General features: G+C 37.1%; 1 long non-coding RNA gene across 2 annotated transcripts; it reads right to left on the reverse strand.

The window, feature by feature from the left end:
- Positions 1 to 361: 361 nt before the first annotated feature.
- On the reverse strand, positions 362 to 7,582 carry LOC119284184. Of its 2 annotated transcripts, XR_005139087.1 has the most exons (5): positions 7,391 to 7,582; positions 7,183 to 7,281; positions 6,848 to 7,092; positions 6,674 to 6,749; positions 362 to 5,957 (listed from the first exon to the last, which is right to left on the reverse strand). It is a non-coding gene; the product is annotated as an uncharacterized LOC119284184 (long non-coding RNA). The 2 variants fall into 2 exon arrangements; XR_005139086.1 differs by lacking the exon at positions 362 to 5,957 and having other exon boundaries at positions 6,509 to 6,749.
- Positions 7,583 to 7,740: the final 158 nt, after the last annotated feature.

Raw genomic sequence — 7,740 nt, forward strand, 5'->3', positions numbered from 1 at the left:
GACCCTGGACCCTGGGCACTACCTCACATAAATTTCCCCCAAATTCTGCTCTTTGCATACATATGTAATAAACACACAAACTGATGTCAATTTTTATTCAGATGATGCACCATCTCAGTGGCAAGTTCATTTGACCAGAGTAGATACGAGTTCAGAGCAATCAGTTATTTCAGGTAGATTGCAGTTTTAGCTCTCCGTTTCAGTTTACCAAAGTTTTACGAAGTTCAAAATTCTTGCCTCTCTTTGCTTCTCATATTCTGGGCAAGTAATTTCACTGCATTATTGTTTTCAGAATGGTTGCTCTTGTATCCTAAAGTTACTGGTTCATTTAGGTACGTAGCAGGAAATTATAGTGGCCAACATGTCACATTTACTCCTCTCCATCCCAATATAATAAAATTTACAGCTTCATTTCCCCTTGAATTTACCTGATAGAAAGCGAAGAAGACACTGATGTCGAACAGGGACAATGTTCGGTCGCCTATCTTGTATGATAATCATCATTGGCAAGAAAACTGCAAGGAAGTAGTTCCTTTCTATCTTTGTGTTGTTTAGAGTGTGTGGACTTTCATTCTTGCCTAACCTTCCTAAAGCAAGGTAAATTATGTATAAGTAGCATGGTAAATCCTGTGTAAGTAGCATGACAATTTAAATACATGGTAAATTCTGTGTAAATGGATTTTTGTTCAGGCAGAGGGGAAAGTTGTTGAAACCCACGGTAAATTCTGTGTAAATATAATGATATTTTATGGATCACATACCTGATAATATATGTGTAAACATCGTGGTAACTTTGACCCGGTGAATTTTATTGTCGTTGAAAACATAACCGACCTGATAATTTCTGTGTAAATAGGATGATATTTACCACACCGTAGAGCTGATAACTCATGTACAAATATCATGATAATTTTTTGAGCCAGTAAAAATGTTTATTGGAAACATACCCCTCATAACTTCTATTAAAATATCATGGTAATATACAAACAACACAGCTAATAACTCACATACAAATACCATGGTAACTTCGGACTCGGAAAAAAAAGTTATTGACTACTATACACTCGGTAACTTCTGCACAAATAGCATGGTAATATATACATTGCGGATATGATAATTTATTTACAAGGATCACTGTAACTTTTGACCCCGAAGAAAAAAGTTGTTGAAAACATATCTCCAATAACTTCTGTGTAAATAGCATATTAACTTACTTTCTGAAGATCTGATAACTTGCTGGCGAATACGGTGATAACTTTGATCAGGGGAAAATAGTTGTTGAAAATAGCATGATAATATATGAATCGCATATCCGATAACTTACGTGCAAACACCGCGGTAACTTTGAACGAAAGAAAAAATGTTGTTAGAAAACTACCCTCGATAATTTCCGCGCAAATACCACGGTTATATATGAACCACATACCCGATACCTTACATACAAACATCACGGTAACTTTGATCAAGAGGGGAAAATATTGTTGAAATCATACCACCTGTAAGTTATGTAAAAATAACATGATAATACGATGCACATACCCGATAACTCACGTACAAACACAGCAGTAACTTTGACCAAAAATGGGAAAAGTTGTTGAAAGACATACCCCCGATAATTTATGTGAAAATAGCACGGTAATATACGAACCGCATACCTGATAACTTACATACAAACACCACGGTTAGTTTGACAGACGGAAAAGGTTATTAAAAACATACCCCTGGTAACTTATGTGAAAATAACATGATAATATACGAACCACATACCCGATAACTCACGTACGAACACCGCGGTAACTTTGACCAAGAGGGGAAAAAGTTGTTGAAAGACATACCATGTACTTATGTGAAAATGGCACGATAACTTGCATACCACAGGCATGGTAACTTTCGACTCGACAAAAAAATCATTGGACCATATCAACATGAGATCTAGTTTTGAAAATCTTGTCGTGACGAATCTTTTATGTGAAAACAATTTTTACATCCGATAGTTTGAGCTACAAAACATTTTGAATTTTCGAAATAAGTAGAATCTAGGATGACATCAACGATTGTCTCTAGTGTATATATGCATGTGCATGTGGAGAAGGGTGGGAGAACCATTTTTATGCACCCAGTAATTTATGTGGAAATACCACGATAACTTCCATATCACAGGCGTGGCAACTTATGTAGCCCATACGTGGTAACTTCTGACCCGAAAAAATATTGTCGGAGCATACCAACATCCGATCTAGTTTCGAAGATCTAGTCACGACTAATCTTTTATGTGAAAACGTTTTTTGCATCTGACCGACGGCTTGAGCTACACATTTTTTTTGAATCTTTTGAATAATGAAAATATAGAATAACATCAGCTTTTTTGTCCTTTAGTGAAACAATGTAATTATAAAAAATAATGCATGTAGAAGGAGATTGAATCATCCTAATACATGCATGCATGTAATTAGAGTGAAGGAATGATGTAATTATATCGAAGAAAGGAGGTGTGTGTGGTAGTTTTGCTACGTGACACACATGTGCCAAATATCGTGGTCCTTATTATAAATAAAAGTTCATCAAAAATATATAAACATACTAAATATTACATCGAGATTTCAAGACTACCTGACGATCCCTCAGACCGAGTCGCTGACGCGCCGCTGTAGCCGCTCCCTTACAGGAGCCGTCTTGACCTTGTTAATGACAGTCAAGAAGTCTTCGTGCACATGCTCCTAAGGATCAGTGCCTGGAGTTGCAGTCGTTCTCATTGAACCCTTGCATAGATTTGAAGCACCTCACACCAATTCTTGACAAGAAACACTAATCTTACCGTTAGACTCTATGTCAGAGCTCCGTCGACTACCTCCAAACTAGTGAAATCGAGAAGGATCGAAGAAGAAACGTCACCATCCGTCCAAATGTCGCGAGGCCTAAAACACCCTAACTTAAACTACTAACTGAAGCGGAGGCACCGGGAGTATCATCCCTGTCACCGGCCGCCGAAGCCACAGGCAAAGAGGAGACAAATCCACAGACGGTGAAAACTTGAGGAAAAAGGTTTATCTTGGCCGCCTAGCGTGCGCGCCATCTTATCCGGCGTTACTCGAGTTTTTGCCTGTTTAGTCTGTTTTCGTAAGACATTTGTTTTTGATTCCTCTCGGTGGGTCATTGGTATGGCCATTCCAATTTGGCGCTGCAGGCGCCGGTTTCTTCTGTTTTTGCTAACCGGCGCCTGCAACAGCTACTCACGGGCCGGCCCATCTTTCATCTCTTCTGCTTTCGAATTTGAACCCAGTGCTACTTATTTTCCAAATTTGATGAACTTTCTCAATTATTATTTTTTCAAAATTGATGAGCTTTTTCAAAATCGATGATTTTTTTCTATTTAGATGAACTTTTTTCTAAATCCAAATTTTTCAAATTGGTGAACTTTTTTTAAAAATCGATGAACTACTTTCATTGTTCGATGAACATTTTTTTGAAAATCGATGAACTCTTTTGAATTTGTGAACTTTTTTGATTTGGTGAACTATTTTTTGAATACACGAACTTTTTTTGCATGTGCATGAACTTCATTTGTAATATGTGCACATGTTTTCAAATAATTGGAAAATCTCAACTCTGTAGTGTAACGCGAAATTAATAGTGTGTCTATGTTTCTATTCTTTAAAACGTTCGCGCTTAAAGAATCACTAGAATTTAGCTGGTCAAGTGGTTAGCCTCGCTCTTTGGAAGCGCGATGGAGCCAGATTGATCCCAATTGAGAGCTGAAGTCGTGCAAGCATACAGACCGGTCCAGTGCGCGGAAGGTCACTATGTTCTTTTTTTACATTTTTTGTTTTTATTTCATTTTATTAATTTCATTTCTACTTACACATATTCTAAATAAATATACTAAAAAACAATTACATAAAATATTTAAAAAAATACTCCAAGCACTTGAAAATGTTAAATGTGCATGGAGAAAATGTTTTCTCATGTATATGAAAAATACATAATGTGTGTGAAAAAAGTGATAATTTGTTTTAAAAATGTTAATCCAATCTTTTGAAAAATGTTAAAGAAATATTTGAAAAATATTAATCAAGCATTTAATTTTTTAATGTGTATTGAAAAATGTTGACCGTGTATTCAAAGAAGAATATTAAACTTGTATTTGACAAATATTAATGAACTATTTGAATAAATGTAAAATGTGTATAGAAAAATGTTGACCATGTATAAAAAAAGTTAAACTTGTACTAAAAAATGTTAATCAAGCATTTGAAAAATGTTAAATGTGTATAGAGGAAATGTTGACCATGTATTAAAAAAGGACTATGATATTTGACACATGTGTGCCATATAAGTAAAACTGCCACATCTCTACTTCTTTCACTTTAAAGTATCACATGATCCCCCTTCCTTCGACCCCACTTTCTCCCGAACGACCCTGCAGGCTCGCCCGAGAAACCTGCTTCTCCCGCACATCTCGCGCGCCCACCCCTGAGAAAATTGCCACTTCTTCACGTCTACCACATGATAAAAAAATATTGTGCATGTGGGATTCAAACCCACACCTTCTTGGCACCAAAGCGCGCCACCATAACAACCTCACCCTTAGTATTTGTTGCTCAAACTAAAGAAACTAATCGTTTTGATCCCTTTTTTTAACAACTACACCCCTTTCAAAGTTACCATTGTGTTATAAGGTCTTTGATATGTAAAATACCGTGGTACTTACACATAAGTTATCAGGGTATGTGTACATCAATCTTGTCCCTGGTCAAAGTTACCATGGGGATTGTACATGAGTTACCGGGTCTATAGTTCATATATTATCATGGTACTTACACCTAAAGACCTGGGTGTGTTTCGGTAACTTTTTTCATAGGTCAAAAATTACCACGATATTTTTGCGTAACTTATCACGCCTATAGCGGGGCAAAGTGGGCCGTTTTTCTGGGCCAACCCATGAGCATGTGTGCCTTCTCATGACACTAAATGTTATGTGGCTTTTCTATGGCACATCATGTGTTGTGTTCATCTAAGAGGCTCCGCGAGGTGAGTTTATGTTTTTAACAACTTTTTTTCCTTTGGTAAAAAGTTACCATCATGTTTATATTGTAAGTTATCAGTTATGCGGTGCTTATATTATTATGTTATTCACACAAAAATTATCGGGATGTTTTGAACAACTTTTCCCCGGGACAAAAGGTTATCATGGTGATTCTAGGTAACCTATCAAGCCGCAGTGCTTAAAATATCATGCGATTTACACAAAATTTAACAGGGGTATGTTTCAGCACAATCCCCCCCCCCCACCACGGGTCAAAAACTTATCATGATGTTTAGTTATCGCGGTGCATAGGTTTTCATGCTATTTACACATGAAAATACCAGAGGAGTGAGGTATAGTACCGTACTATTTACACAGAAGATACCGGAGTATCTTAAAAAAATCTTCCCTATGGTCAAAGTTACCATGGTGTTTCTATCTCAGTTATCAGATGTGCGCTGCGTATATTACCATATATTTACACATAAATTATCTGGTATCTTTCCACATTTTTCTCCCCCAATGGTTAAAGTTACCACGATGTTTGTATCTAAATTATCAGGTCTATGGCGTGAAAGTTATCGTGCTATTTACAGAAATTACCGGGGGTCGGGGTTCAACAAATTTCTTCCCAGTGATCAAAGTTACCATGATGCTTTCATCAAAGTTATCACACCTTCAATGCTTATGACCATGCTACTTACACATAATGTACCGCGTGGTATACAAAAGTTATAATGTTGATGGTGCGTCATTTATCGTGATGGTGATGGAGAATTTACCACGAAAAAAGTTTATGTGCCAGGTTTGATAGGTGAAACAAAAGCTTTTCAGTGCTAAAATATTGAAAGCAAAACATGTCAAAAACAATATTTTCTTAGCTTGTTCAACAATGAGTGTCATAGGCGAGATGGTTAGCTCCCTTCTTGATTACCTGCAGACCAGAGATTAAATCCCAATTCAAGCATTATTTTTGCCCAAAAATCTGGAAGGCACGTGGGGCTGTAACTGGTAATTAAAAGGAAGGAAATCAGGAGGGCGGGAAAGGAAAGAGATCGGGAGGCGTGCGGGGAAGGAAGTAGGAGATCACGAGGACGTGAGGGAAAGGAAGGAGATCGGGAGGGCGATGCGTGTGGCAGTTTCGCAATCTGCCACACGGTTGCCACTTACATATTTCAATTAAAAAGTATTAATATATTATTTGAAAAATGTTAAGCAAACATTGTTAAATGTTAAGTGTGTATACAAAAAATGTTGACCATGTATTGAAAAATGTTAAACTTGTATTTCAAAAAAATTGAATTAAGGATTTGAAAAAAAAAATGTAAAATGTGTATAGAAAAAATGTTGCCCATGTATTAAAAATTGTTAATCTAGTATTTCAAAATTTTAATCAAGCATGGTAAATGTCTGTTAAAGAATGTTAACCATCTATTGAATCAATGTTAATTTTGTACTTGACAAATATTTAAAGTTTATTAGAAAAGTGCATTAGATATATACATTAAAATGTTTATAGAAAACAATGAAAATGCAAGAGAAAACAAAAGAAAATGAAAAGGAGAAAATTAATCCGAAGAAAAGAAAGAACCAAAAAAATCTAGTGAAAAAAAAGAAACGAAGAAAAGTTTAACATTTCAAAGTAATTACTTTTGTCAGCGGGATTTGTAGCCTGTCACCGTCATAATTCCTAGCAAAGAAAGTAGCACCCAAGCCAATTTCATCTCTGTAGAAAAATATAATTTGGGCGGGCAATCAAAATAAGTGTGCAAACGGGAGCAAAGCTGAAAAATAAGAGTGACTACAATGGAAAGGGAAACATACCTCTCGATTTTTTTCCCGCATTATGATCCGGAATGTGCGTCCCTAGTTAGTGGAATCACAGTGCCAAGAACTGAAGAAACTATGTAGACAATTGAACAGGGCAGCATGCAGTTTGTTGCTTACAAACTCGTGCATGCTGACCCGCTGATTGCTATACCCAAATGGGCCAACTGCTGGGTCTAACACAATGATTCATTTCCGCATCATATCAAAAAGATATACAGCCCATCCGTCTGGAAGAATTGCTGGGATGAACCATTGCATGAAGAAGAATGTGTTATATATGTTTAGTGTTGACAAATTGCCATATAAAAGTGATTTCATAAGTGTCGTACCATTCGGCATGAAGCTGGGTTGCAAACACATGTTCCTTCCTGAAACCCAGTGCGGATAGATTGAACGGTCAATGGATCGGCGTTGGACAAAACAGTTGTCTGCGAACATGATAGAAATGTGTCAGCTCTAGTAAAATGGGGTATGCATGTATGGAGCGGTGAATATACAGTTCTATTCGAGTGGACAAGGGTGATGTGGGTGTCTCACAGCAAAGTCAGGCTCTATGTACTTCCTCCAGATGTTGCCAGGCGTGTCCTTAGAGCAAGACTGATCCAGTTGGGCAAGCCTCCGAAAGATAGCAGTACATATCTCGTGTGACATTGGGGCTCCATATGCAAGTTGTCACTGGATTTCAACCCCTTCGATTGATATGAGCCTTGGTTTAAGGTGTAAAATCCAATTCCTACAATAACATTAAAAAACAAATGTGGTTAGGATATGCTATGAATATGGAAGGTCGACATAATAATTGATGTGTTGCGTCCAGGTTTATCTTGCCTCTGCAAATTGGTCATGGACGCTGCTGACATCTAGTCTCGTATAGCTCTAAGCGCATT

Source organism: Triticum dicoccoides, chromosome 1A (genome assembly GCF_002162155.2).
Source record: "Triticum dicoccoides isolate Atlit2015 ecotype Zavitan chromosome 1A, WEW_v2.0, whole genome shotgun sequence".
NCBI classification, from domain to species: Eukaryota; Viridiplantae; Streptophyta; class Magnoliopsida; order Poales; family Poaceae; genus Triticum; species Triticum dicoccoides.